We start from the raw sequence: 13,005 nt of genomic DNA on the forward strand, positions 1-13,005 counted from the left end.
GAGAGAAAATACAACTTAAAATGACGCAATAATTTATTAATGGTGTTTACAAAATTTTATTAAGGAATATGAATGATGAATATATAATATATTAAAAATAATAGATAATAATTTTAATCTTGCATTCATTACGAAAGTTATGATGTGAGGAGGTATGATATGTAATGCATTGAATTTAATATACTCAATCCAAACTGTGTATGCGTTTAGAGCATAAATTCGACTCGCTAAAAATTCCGTATATTCCAAACAGGGCTGTGTCTTATCTGGACACTCTAAGCTACAGGTTACGTCATGTATATTATAGCAAAAATGCACCCTAGAGTTATCTAGGCGTAATTCCTGAACGTAACCCAAGTGAAGATTTATCACATCAAGTCGAACGGACAATGAAGTTAAGCACTTGTAGTTTGCTATACTTCGTTCTTTATCATCTCTCTATATTTATGTATCATCAAAAACTAAGTCTTTTCTACTCGCTATAGTAATGATTTAATGTGAGTTATATGAGATTGCGCTATTACATTGACGATTCAACTCGAAATCGATTCAACTGACATAATAGTATTATCATATTCCAGTAAAAAATTAAAATTACAATACTAATATAACATAAAGGCATCTATAATAGATTGGTTGCCTGCAAATTATTTCAATTCCTTCTTTCTGATTTCTGTGGCGTAAATCTTGGCGCGCAGGGTACATAAATATCGGAGTTACTTATTGTTTGAATTCCATTTCAATTTATTAGATATTGTACGAAATATTTAAAAATTATTATATAAATAATAAAATAAAATACTTTTTAATCGTTTAATGTAAAATTGATGTAATAATTAATAAACGCGATAAATAAATTATTATTAAAAGAGGGATGTATTAACGTGTTTTCACTTACTAGCTGAAAAACGAACAATCCACTCAAAAATACTTTCAACGAAAAAATAAGTATTGAAAATGAACAATCCACTCAAAAATATTCATAGCGGAAAAACGAGAATTGAAACCGGGCAATTTCCTCAAAAATACTCATACGCATATATTCGTTTATATTCATTCATCGTTTCTCGCGATATACTGCGAGTGTTTGTGAGTGCAAGAAAAGGGCAGGAATGGACTAAAAACGGGCTAAAACCGGTCCATATGAAGTCTAAAAACGGTGAAAAATTTTTATAAGGGTGATTTTTTTAATTTTTCCGATTAGATTAAAGGAGAAGAAAGAACCCCACAAAATAATAATGTAGTCAAAAAAGATAAAACAATTTTAAGACGATACACTACGGAAATTCCCTTCACTCCTTTTGAGACAATTGAGGAAGAGGAGACAAAAAAATATTATAAAATTTAAGAAACACAACGATCCAACTAAGTACAAAAGCAGTAAGAAATCAAAAATGATAAAAACATCTTCAAGAAGTCAGACAGACAAATCAGGCACATGAGTATTAAAAATGAACAATCCACTCAAAAATATTCATAGCGGAAAAATGAGTATTAAAAACGGGCAATTACCTCAAAAATATTCATACGCATACTCATTTATACTCATTATCGTTTCTCACGATACACTGCGAGTGTTTGTGAGTGCAAAAAAAGGGCAGGAACGAACTAAAAACGGGCTAAAAATGGTCCATATACTGCAAATCTATGTGTTTTATGAAGTATAGTATATTTAAAATAAAACGTTAGAGTGTTTTATTGGATCAAATATATGGAAATAAAGCAGAATAGCTGTTTAATAGATCAGTTTAAAACACTATAATGTTTTACTGCAATGTGTTCCAAATAAATAATACGAGTACATTTACTTACGTTTTCAAGTATAACACATAAAACATTAAAATCGAGTTAAAGTAAAGCGCTTATTAAAAAAAAAACGTTTAGATAAAAAACACTTACAGAAAATCTTATATATTTTAAATTATATAAAATATATTCTAAAGTCTTATATATTTTAAATATGTTATACAGGTAAATTTGTTCGTTATCTTAGAAAAATATTGATTGAAAATAAATACAAAAATACAATATATATATTTAGCAATTATTATAACTTATAGCTATTTCTATGGCTATCGCTTACCCTATAATATTGTACATTATAGTTATCCTATTTTGAAAAATATATATAAGTTTTATTAAGATTTAAATCTATCCCAGAAATTCACATCGTTCATGATTAATTAATGGAATAAATTTTGTATTTATAATTTTGAAATCAGAAAGAAGGTGCGAAAATATTAAATTATTGATGTTAACAATATTTTGTTGATTATTTGATGGCTTTACAACTTGATAAGCATTTAATTTAGACTCATAGCAAATAGTTTCAAGTGATGTTACTACGAATAAAGTATTATTTCCCAGAATATATATCTAATTTAATTCCGCAAAAATCGGCATGGAATTTTCTTCACACTCGAGTAAAAAAATGCTCTTATTTTGATAAGTTATTCCATGTATAATCACTCTAGGAGATTGCATCATTTGATATGTATTTCTTTCCAACTCTTCAACATAATTGTCAAATAATTTCGCATAAGGAAGATTTATTAGAACAGTTGGACCAGCAGTAATTTTATCCCCTTCATATAAAAATCTTTTTGGCAGCTGACTTGAATAAGAAATAAGTTCAGAACAAAGACGTGCTTGATGACGATAAGACATTGTATATAGCATATTTTTAAAATTTCGTATAATCGAAACGAGTGATTTAAAATAAGCATATGCAGATTCAAATCGAAAATATCATTGCTATCGTCCGGGACCAAATAATCTTATATATCGCACATATATCGGTATATGTATTAAGAAATAAAACTTCGGAACAATATTATTAGGATACAATAAAATAAAGCGTGATAAAAATGTTTCAATAATTCGGCTTAATAGATCAATTGATTCTGTGGTGATTTCATATGCAAGACACAAATTCATAATTTGTAATATTAAAATAAAACAATCAACTTGATTGTTCAGATCTGCATCTTCATTATCGAATATCCATTCGGCAATTAGAAATGATCAAATGTGAATCAAAACAAACATTTGTGCTGCACTTTGACGTAAAAATTTATCAATAGTTAAATCACTTCTTTGTATCGCAGCAGGTTTATCTTTCTTAAAGTGCCCAAAGTTAAACAAAGCTAATTTTTCATTGAGATCTTCAATAGAAAAATATTTTTTTTTATGATACAATAGCATAAAAATAGTCGACACATTGTAATATCAAAATAAGGAATTTTTATCAAGGAACTTTCGTAACTTAACTCCATAACTTTTCTGCTAAAATTCTTTTGCTCTCTTTGTAATATTGGGTTCATTAATAGCATTTAAATGATCCTCATGATCAATTTTATTTCGTAAAACAAGATCACTTTCTTTAACATAGTCTTTCAAATCGTTTTTTGTAATCATCCAAGAACGGCATGGATGATTAGCAAAAACAGACTCTTTGAAACCGCCGATTAATGCTGATGCAGATGTGCCTGCAAAGAACAGTAACGATCCTTTATAATTTTTTTTAGAACCATTTAAATAAATGTCTACTCCTTCAGTTTGTAACTTTATGATGGCATCGATAAAAGGTTGTAAAATTTTTCCAAGAGCTTTGGATTCTTTACTATAATTAGTCTTTACAATAGCTGACAATTGAATAGCATTTTGTGATTATCTTAATTCAGGTTTAATATTAAGATTCTAATAAAATATTGATAATTTTTGAATTTTAGAACTAGTACCTAATGGATTAGCAATCCCAAGATCATTATAGTACAGAATTATCGCTAGTGAATTTTTATGTTCTCGAAAAAACATCTTTTCTTGATAATAACTTCCATCTAGTACTGTCCGATAAATACCATCTTCATGCTTCAATGAATTATCTATATTAGATCGAATATCTTCATTCATCAATAGATTTTTTAAATTATCCATAAACGGAATGATGTAAGCATTATGGTGAACCTCACACAAATTTATTTGTGCAGTGGATTTATTTTTTTTCCACTCCAAATTTGTAGAAATTATTTTCTTTTCAGGTAGTATATGCATTTCTTCAATAAGAAATTTATTCAAGGCATTTTTTGTGTTTAACATCGAAAAAAGAATTGAAGGAGGATACTTATCAGCATATACATTTTGAACATCTTGGAAATGAAGCATTTGTGTTGTAGGATCTTTTAATTTATAATACAATATTTTCAGATTTGAAAGAATCTTATAAAGAGCTGTTTGATCACGTGACTGAGCGTTGCTATAACAAATTGGTCACGCGCGAAGGAGCATGCGAAATCGTGTATGAATCTGTGTTTGCATGCCCTCATCCCAAGAACATGGCTGCGTCGGAAATGTTACCCGAATATTCGGATGTCTTCGTGTATCACCTTATCCTTTAATTGGGTAAACAACAAAGATAAAAAATGTCCTATCGTCATGTTGGCGGGAGTGGCAAGCAAAATTTTATATAAAATCCTGTGCTTTCGTCTTTCAAAAGCATAGTGTGCTGTGTTACAGTGTGCTGTGTGTAAAATAAGAATAAAAATGGAGAAAAAGATATAATGTGCTTTAGGACAACGGTGCAAGTGTATTAAATTTGTGTCTAAAAAAGATTTATCGGATGTGGACATTATTCGAAACGTAAAATCCGAGATATTTGTATGCGAGATCAATTTCTAAATATGATGATACATAACAAAACATTGTTATAGAAATGAAGGATTCAGACAAAGACATGTGTGTAGAAGAGAATGATGAAATACCTGATAAAGCAGATTTAAATGTTATTTTTTTATCATCAATGTCTAAATCAATATTGTCTCTTTTACCTTATAAAATATCAACGAATCAAGAAATATTGCCTATGGATGTAAAAGTTCTTTATACTGAGTCTATAATCATAGAGAAACACGTTGATACGGGTACAGCTGTAATTTTGATTAATGTTATTTATTCTTTAATGCAGTTAATGCAGTCCTACTATACTAATATTTCTTGTAACTTCAAAATGTACAGATAAAACAAATTCTGACCTAACTAATGTTTCAAAGACAACACCTGAATCAGGCCCAAGTAAATTAACATCAATTCCTAATTGGACTCTTGAGGAGCCCGGAATTATTTCGCACTCTGCGTTATTACCTCTTTTAATATTCGACTTAAAAGAGAAATTAAAAACAATTGATGTCTTGGCTGTACAGAAAGATTTAATGTATCATTGGGGTTCGTATTTATGGCAAGACAACCTTCAAAACGGAATTATCAAAATTTAACAAATAATATTGTAAAAGCTTTTCCTTCACTAGGCACAAGTGATAGTAATTCCATAAGTATTATATTTATTCTTTTTAATTTATTTCATATCAATTATAGTTCATATAATGGAAAAAATTATTTAAAATAAGCAAATACAATTACTTTAATATAAATTTTACTAATTTATCATTTTGCTGGTTCTTTAAATAAAAATATTTATTTAAAGTAAAACATTAAATTGTTAAATAAATCATTAAATTATTCAGATTTGTAATAACTTTTTATTTTTATATTCAATTATTGTATATACATATATTAAATTAATTGCAAAAATTATATTTATTCTAATGAATTCAAGCTGTGTACATGCGTGTGTGTTTAAATAAATAAAGTGAATTTTTTAGATTAAAGAAACGATTTTCAATAAATCTTATTGAAATTATTTAAATAAAATTTTTCTCGGTGTTAATTTATGATATCAATCTCTATTTAAACTTAAAGATCATTGTTAGAACTACACTCAGTTCTTGAATAAGAAATCACAGGACAAATTTAAAGAAAGTAGCAAAAAGGGATTTTAAAGGCCAAATTCTTCCATTAACTTCAAAAGCTGCTTTCATCACTGAAGAAGTGTAAGTTATTGAAAGATATCTATATATTGTCACATAAATAATATAACAATATTCTGAGGACATTATTTTTATTGATATTATGATTAATTTTTCAGATCTCAATCTGACTTTGATATAAAAAATTTACTAAAAGAGTTAGAAAGAAACAATAAAGAAGGAAATATATCTCATATTCGCTTTGTCTTTTAAAAACTACTCTGAAAGAACGACGAATTTAGATTGAAAATGATGCTAAATCAATTTGTAAAGTAGTGGATAAATATCCGCAACTGAAGAACAGTGATTTGGTAAATCTTTTTGAACATTAATTATATATCAAATTGTCACGTAAATGATAAGTAATAAATATTATAATTTTTAATTTATAGAATATTATTCCTTGTTTGTTGCATTTACTTTTTGAATTTTTTAATCTAAAAAACTTAAATAAAAAAAAATATCAGAAAGTTTTTTGCCAACTTTAAAACATTAAATTAATATATTCTTTAACATTAAAGAAAAACATTAAAGAAAATCACAAAAAATCGAAGACTTCAATTATTATAAATCTCTATGATCTCAGCTAACAAAAAGAAATAAAAAAAACTATCAATCCGCTATTTATTGTACAAGAAGTATGCTTCCAGAAAAATTAATTTATGCATTTTAATTATGTTGTTAACTTCAGATAAAAATATTATACATTTATTATAGGTCCGTTCTTCTACAAAGGATCTTACTACAGGAGACGCCACGGCGCGTCATTTACACTACCGAAGAGGACATTAGAGTTGCGAATATCGTGGCCGATCAAGATGTTAATGTAAAAATCGATAATCCTTCTATGGAAAAAGTGATTACTTGTTTGCTAACATACTTATGTGGCGTACTGTATTTCCTAAGCCTTACCGCAACATATTAGAATATTTAGACTACAAAATGATTAAAGCTCCAATTAAAAACAATCAAGTTTCTCTAAAGTTTATGCGACAGAGATAGGGAAAAATGCGAACAGAAGATCACTTCTGACAAAAATTGAAATATTTTTAAATATTGATAACACAAAAAGCTAAAGAGACATAGTCAATTTTTCCTTTCAAAAAAATTTGATAGTTCAAAAAAGTTTTTATTTTTTTACTTCTGCAATTTAATTATTAAGAATTAAGACTAACATTTATAATATAAAGTTCCAAAATATATTTTTATAAATAAGATACATTTATATTTTAGATATTGGATAAATGTACATATACATAAATACATCTTTATAATATTTAAATAAAAATTCACATTCAAAAATAAATTTATTATTTTACGTATATCAAACATATGAAGTGTATCCTATACTGTTAAAAGTAAAATTTTAATTTTAACTTAAAAAACTTAGAATGGACTTTCCGAGACACGCGAAAATGTTAAAATTAAAATTTTTGTACAAAAAAATGTTAATTTTCTGCATGCCCAGGAAGTCCACTATTAGTTTTTAAAATTAACATTTTATTTTTAATAATGTATTAATGCGTTTGAAATGCTTGAATATTTAAAACGCTTTAAATACTTTAAATTCCCGTTAAAGTAATACATATAAAGTGTTTTTGAAAAAGCACTTTATGTGTTTTTAGACTTAAAACGCTTCTAAACAATTAACAAGCGACTACAAGGGTTTAAACATTTTAAATGTTTTAAAATAAAACACTTAGATTTGCAGTGTATGAGCTCTAAAAACGGTACAAACTTTTTATAAGGGTGATTTTTTAATTTTTCCGATTAGATTAAAGGAGAAAAAAGAATTCCACAAAACAATAATGTAGTCAAGAAAAAGATAAAACAATTTTAAGACGACACACTACGGAGAGTCCCTTCACTTCTCTTGAGACAATTGCGGAAGAGCAGACAAAAAAATGTAATAAAATTTAAGAAACACAATGATCCAACTAAGTACAAAAGCAGTAAGAAATAAAAAATGATAAAAACATCTTCAAGAGGTCAGACAGACAAATCAGGCGCATGAGTATTGAAAATGAACAATCCACTCAAAAATATTCATAGCGGAAAAATGAGTATTAAAAACGGGCAATTTCCTCAAAAAATAGTCAAAGTGATCAGACTACCCTTTTTCATTGTTAACCGAAGAATTGGTTTGAATCTACATTTTATATACGTTTTTGAATTTGACTTGGTATAACATGGTTGAATTAGTAATGTATATTGTAATTGTAGATGAGTTGATCCGATTAATACTTTTGTATATTGTCATCGAAATTAATTTATAAAAATTTTAATATGTTCTTTTACCAATTGCAGACAGACAAATCGGGCGCAAGTAGGAACGATTTACCTAACGCTGAAGTTGTTGATCGACAATTAAATCAAAGAGATCCAACTAACTCCAAAGATGATTCGCAGTTAAGAAGCTTATCTAACAAAAATGAAAATAGAAAAATTAGTATAGATGACCTTAAGTTTATTAAGGTTCTCGGTAGAGGCGGTTTCGGTAAAGTGATGTTAGCCGAACTAAATAGTAATCCCGATGAGATTAACAGCGTAAAAATCATAAAAGAGAGTGAAATAAAAAACCAAAGAGATATAAACTATATTATAATAGAAAAGAACGTTTTAATCCTTACAACAAAACATCCTTTCTTATTAAACACATGGATTCTTTCAAACCGATACTCGATTTTTTGTGATGTTAGACTACATGAGTGGAGGTAATAATTGTTGTTTTATAATAAAATGTGAAAGACATCTACTATTTATTTGAATATTGCTATTATCTCTTGATTTGTTTCAGGTGATTTACAATATCATTTTGATAAGACTCTTCCAAAAAAACTCGGAGAGCGGTGTGCACGTTTCTATGCAGCAGAAATGACACTCGCGCTCCAGTTTCTGGATAAACATCACATTATACACTGACTTAAAAATGGACAATATATTATTAGACAGGCAAGGGCACGCCAGACTTGCGGACTATTTAATATTTTTCTTTACTATTATTTTTCTATTTTTAGTTAAACAAGAATTACAAGTATAATCTCAATTATAAGTATAATTCATAGTTCTTGTTTAATATTAGCTAATTTAATATATTTTAATATTATTACGCCCATGTCGTGCCGACGTAGATCGTGAAGTCCTAAAAGTCGCGTTGCCCAGCGACACGTCGACAGAGCAATCTCCTGTTGTGTCAATCGTGAGGATGTCACAAGAAATGTCACCTACGACGATCGCTCTTTAGGCAGGTCTTTTGCGGGAGATGCAACAACTACGAGAGGAGCAATGGCACGCACGAGCCGAATACGCATCTTCTTCTTCTTCGCATGAGAATGGCTCAGACTCTAACACAGAGTTCGATACTGTCAGAATCGAAAATGGCGCTTATGCGGTGAGTAACAAAAAACAATATGCAGAATATGAAAGTCTAAAAGAGTAGCATAAATTCAATTGCGCGTTTGAAGCCGGTCACACTTTTCAAAAATAATGACGTAATAACATGTCCGATCACGTCAGTGAGTTCACAAACATAAAAGGCAGAGCCGAATACGCAAAATTTTCACGACGCAACGCTGAAATGGAACGGAGGAAAAATGAAATGCGTAAGGAACATCAGCGCGGTGTAGATAGGCCGGGTTTCAGACGCATGCGCGTCCAATATAGCTTCAGTAACGTACCGTTCACTAGTAAATCATTAGTCGCCTATGTAAAATTTTTTCAAAAATGTTAAAAATTTTAATATATTTTACATATGTATACATATATAGAAATATATTATATATATTTAAATATATGTGTACATATGTAAAATATGTAAAATATATTAAAATTTTCAACATTTTCATGCGATGCCCTAAGCGATTAATGATCTTCTATTTACTAGTGACGAGTACGTTACTGAAGCTACGTTGGACGCGCATGAGACTGAAACCCGGCCCCGTCTAACAACACTGCATCAGCGCACGCTGATCGATTGTATCAATTGCTTGGAGGATCACTGCGACGCTGAGATCCAGCGGCTACGAGAGGAACTTCGCAGCGGAAACGCTCAGATAAGTCCTTCCAATAACGGAAATCTCACCGCAAACGCGCGCGATCGCGATGTTACACGATTTTCATCGGGCAGCGGAAACGGCACGAATGCGCAAGAACGCGTTGTCTCACTTCGCAATATTACGCGATTTTCTGTGCGCAACGGAAATGATATGAATACGTGTGAACGCGTGGAATCCCGTTTCGCTTCATGGGAAAACAAACGGTTAAACGTTTGACGGAAGTGCTCTTCTGAGGGAATTTTTTGCCCAATTTGATTTGATCGCTCATGCGAACCGCTGGGAGGTGGACATGGAGGCTACCGTTTTAGCGTCATGCTTGAGAGGAAAAGCGCGCGGTATTGGAAAGCGTTACAAAACTTAAAGAATTTAGATTTTTCAGAGTTAAAATCGAGATTAGAGTTACGTTTCGGCGAAGCGCGCAATCGTTACAGAATTATTACTCTCAATTCACTAATCGTAAGCAGAAATTTGGAGAGAGTATTGCTTCTTTCGTCTCAGACATCGAAAGACTATCTCAATTAGCATATCCTGAATTAGCATGTTCTCAATACGCGACAAAGTCGCGTGCGCGCAGTTCGTCTCCGTTTTATCCGACGGATTCGTAAAGAAGGTGCTTCAGTTAGAGGGGACAACATCTTTGAGAATTGCGAGGGCAAAAGCAATCAAATTAATACAAGAAAATAGTTTTCAATATAAGAAAGAGAATAATTTTAATTTTGGGAAAAAGAAAGAAAAGAATTTTATACACTCAAGTATAAGCATATTCAAGCCTATGACGATCAAAGCTAGATCTTCCAAATGCCCAAATATAATAAATATTCTTGAAGAAAAATTAAAATTATTATTAATTAAATTAAATACTTAAGTTTTATTCAAAAAGCACATATTCTTAGCGCCTTCTTTACCTTTTTTAAAAAATTAGCCTTTACCTTAACAACTCAAGCATAATATTAGCCGCTCCGCTTTAATTCATGGCTGTGTGTTCAGTTCTCAAATAATTTTGAACTATTGGTAAATAACCTATTTTCATAACAAAAATAAGTTAAACGCGACTGCAAACCTCGTATTTCGACATCACGTTGCTATGGACAACTCTTTTCATTAATACTAGTTTTGGAAAGTACCTTAATATTATATAATGTTTAAACTAGACATTTACAAAATAAAAGAAAATATTTGATTGCCCTTAAAAGAAAGAATTTTACTAATTAATCAAAGAATGATTTATAGTATATATTATTTATGACATTAAGTGTGATAAGTAACCATAATTTCATTTATTATAAAGCTTATAATATATTTGCTTTAAAATAAATTTTTTTAATTAATCTAAAATATTTTTTATACAGTTTTATCCGCTAAAGTATTATAAATTTACCTAGAAAGCAAAAAAGTTTTAGCAAATTAAACAACGGACCTAGAGACGCGCGGACAACGAAACTTTAATCTAAATTTAATTTTAATTTTACGTGGGAGTCTATTTGAGGTTTCTTCTTTCACAGTTTTTCTTGACAGAAAATTTAATGTCAAAAGTCTTAAAACTATGATTAATAGATTATTCATTTAGAGTGAATAATTTTTGTCAACAAAAAATCGATGTCATTAAAAAACGTGCTCCTTTATTAATAATGATTGGGTATACTTTACTGTACACAGAAAATTAAGAGCAGTTAGTAAAAAAAGACTGTACACAGTTCATGTGTACTGATTTTATTTAAATATGCATCCACCGTCTCGCTACTCAGGTCAAGTTATCGCAGAATGTGCGCAGAAGCGAAGACTGTACCCGACATCGCCGTTTTCGCGTTGTTATCTCTTTCTTTCTCTATCTCTCCTTACGAGCTTTATTGATTACTCCGACGCAAACAAAAATATTAAAAAACCATGCTCTCGCAAAATCACATATCATTGTAAATATTTTACAAATTGCACATGGCACGTAAAGACTTGCAAACAATTCTCAACTAACTATTGTCCAAATTTTTGCTCTTACAAATGTCAAGAGATAATTTCCGGAAAAAAGACGAGTGAGATTGAAAAATTATAATACACGGAAATACATGGCAAAATATTTTGTTCGTAATATTTTGATTTATCCCTTTTGTTTAATTTATATCCTTTTTATATTCAATTTATCTATTTCAGAGCGACGAGCTTTGAGTAATGGAGCATCGCCAATTCTTACTTCGCATGCTGCTTTGATGGATCGTTACATTCATGTAATTACGTGTCCCGCACAGAGTTAATTAACTACGACAATATTGGCTTTATACAATCTACCAACGTGGAAACCTATAGTGTCACATATTCGACTCGCAATTGATAATCCCACAATAATATTGAAGATTTTCTTTTTTTTTTTGCTCTTCTTTTTACATTCATCTCGCATCGATTTATGCCATCAAAGTAAATTGTATTCAATAGTTATACTCGTATATCGCGCTATGTGCTTTTTTTGAACGTTTATTTAAACGTTTATTGAAAATGTTTTCCATTTAATCGGATTTTTTACAATTTGTGTAGTATGCGTAATCTGTAAAATATTCTTTTTACACATTTACATGCAAGTACATATTTCTAATACTACAGTTCGTGAATCAGAAACAATTTCTGCACAAATAACAATTAAATGACTGGTGATGCATTAAATATTTCTAACGCATTCGTAAGTATCAATTAATAGAAGAAGAAGGAGTAAAATTACATAATAGTAATTCTTTTTGTCTTATTGAATTCAATAGATATTTGTGTAATGTAACTATTTTTGGTATAAGTTTATTAGCCACAGAGTGATACCAATTCTACATTTATATATACGTGTATAGGTGTATGTATACGTGTATATTAAGTACGTGTTTTTGTACTTAATAAATGGAGGATGATGGAAAACAACATAATTCGTAGTCGTTCTCAGCGCATCAAAATCTTACGGAAACATCTTTCAAAGCACAAGACCCCCCCCCCCCCAAATTTTGTCGGTCTATATTATTATAATTAATTCTTATTGCGAAAAATATTGTCTCGGCCGGGAGTCGAATCCAGATCTCTTTCTTTCCGGGTCAGCGTCCTAAGCCTTTAGACCATCAAGG

At 29.9% G+C, this 13,005-nt stretch overlaps 1 protein-coding gene across 3 annotated transcripts in view; it reads right to left on the reverse strand.

The window, feature by feature from the left end:
* LOC108750217 (ras-related protein rapA) overlaps nucleotides 1-9,439 on the reverse strand; it is a 39,597-nt gene extending 30,158 nt beyond the window's left edge. For all 3 annotated transcript variants that reach the window (XM_018489535.1, XM_018489534.1, XM_018489532.1), the window contains exon 1: nucleotides 8,972-9,439. The gene's annotated coding sequence lies outside the window, so the exon portion shown is untranslated. The remainder of the gene's footprint in view (nucleotides 1-8,971) is intronic.
* Nucleotides 9,440-13,005: the final 3,566 nt, after the last annotated feature.

The sequence above is a fragment of the Trachymyrmex septentrionalis genome, unplaced genomic scaffold, assembly GCF_001594115.1.
Source record: "Trachymyrmex septentrionalis isolate Tsep2-gDNA-1 unplaced genomic scaffold, Tsep1.0 scaffold334, whole genome shotgun sequence".
Classification (NCBI taxonomy): domain Eukaryota; kingdom Metazoa; phylum Arthropoda; class Insecta; order Hymenoptera; family Formicidae; genus Trachymyrmex; species Trachymyrmex septentrionalis.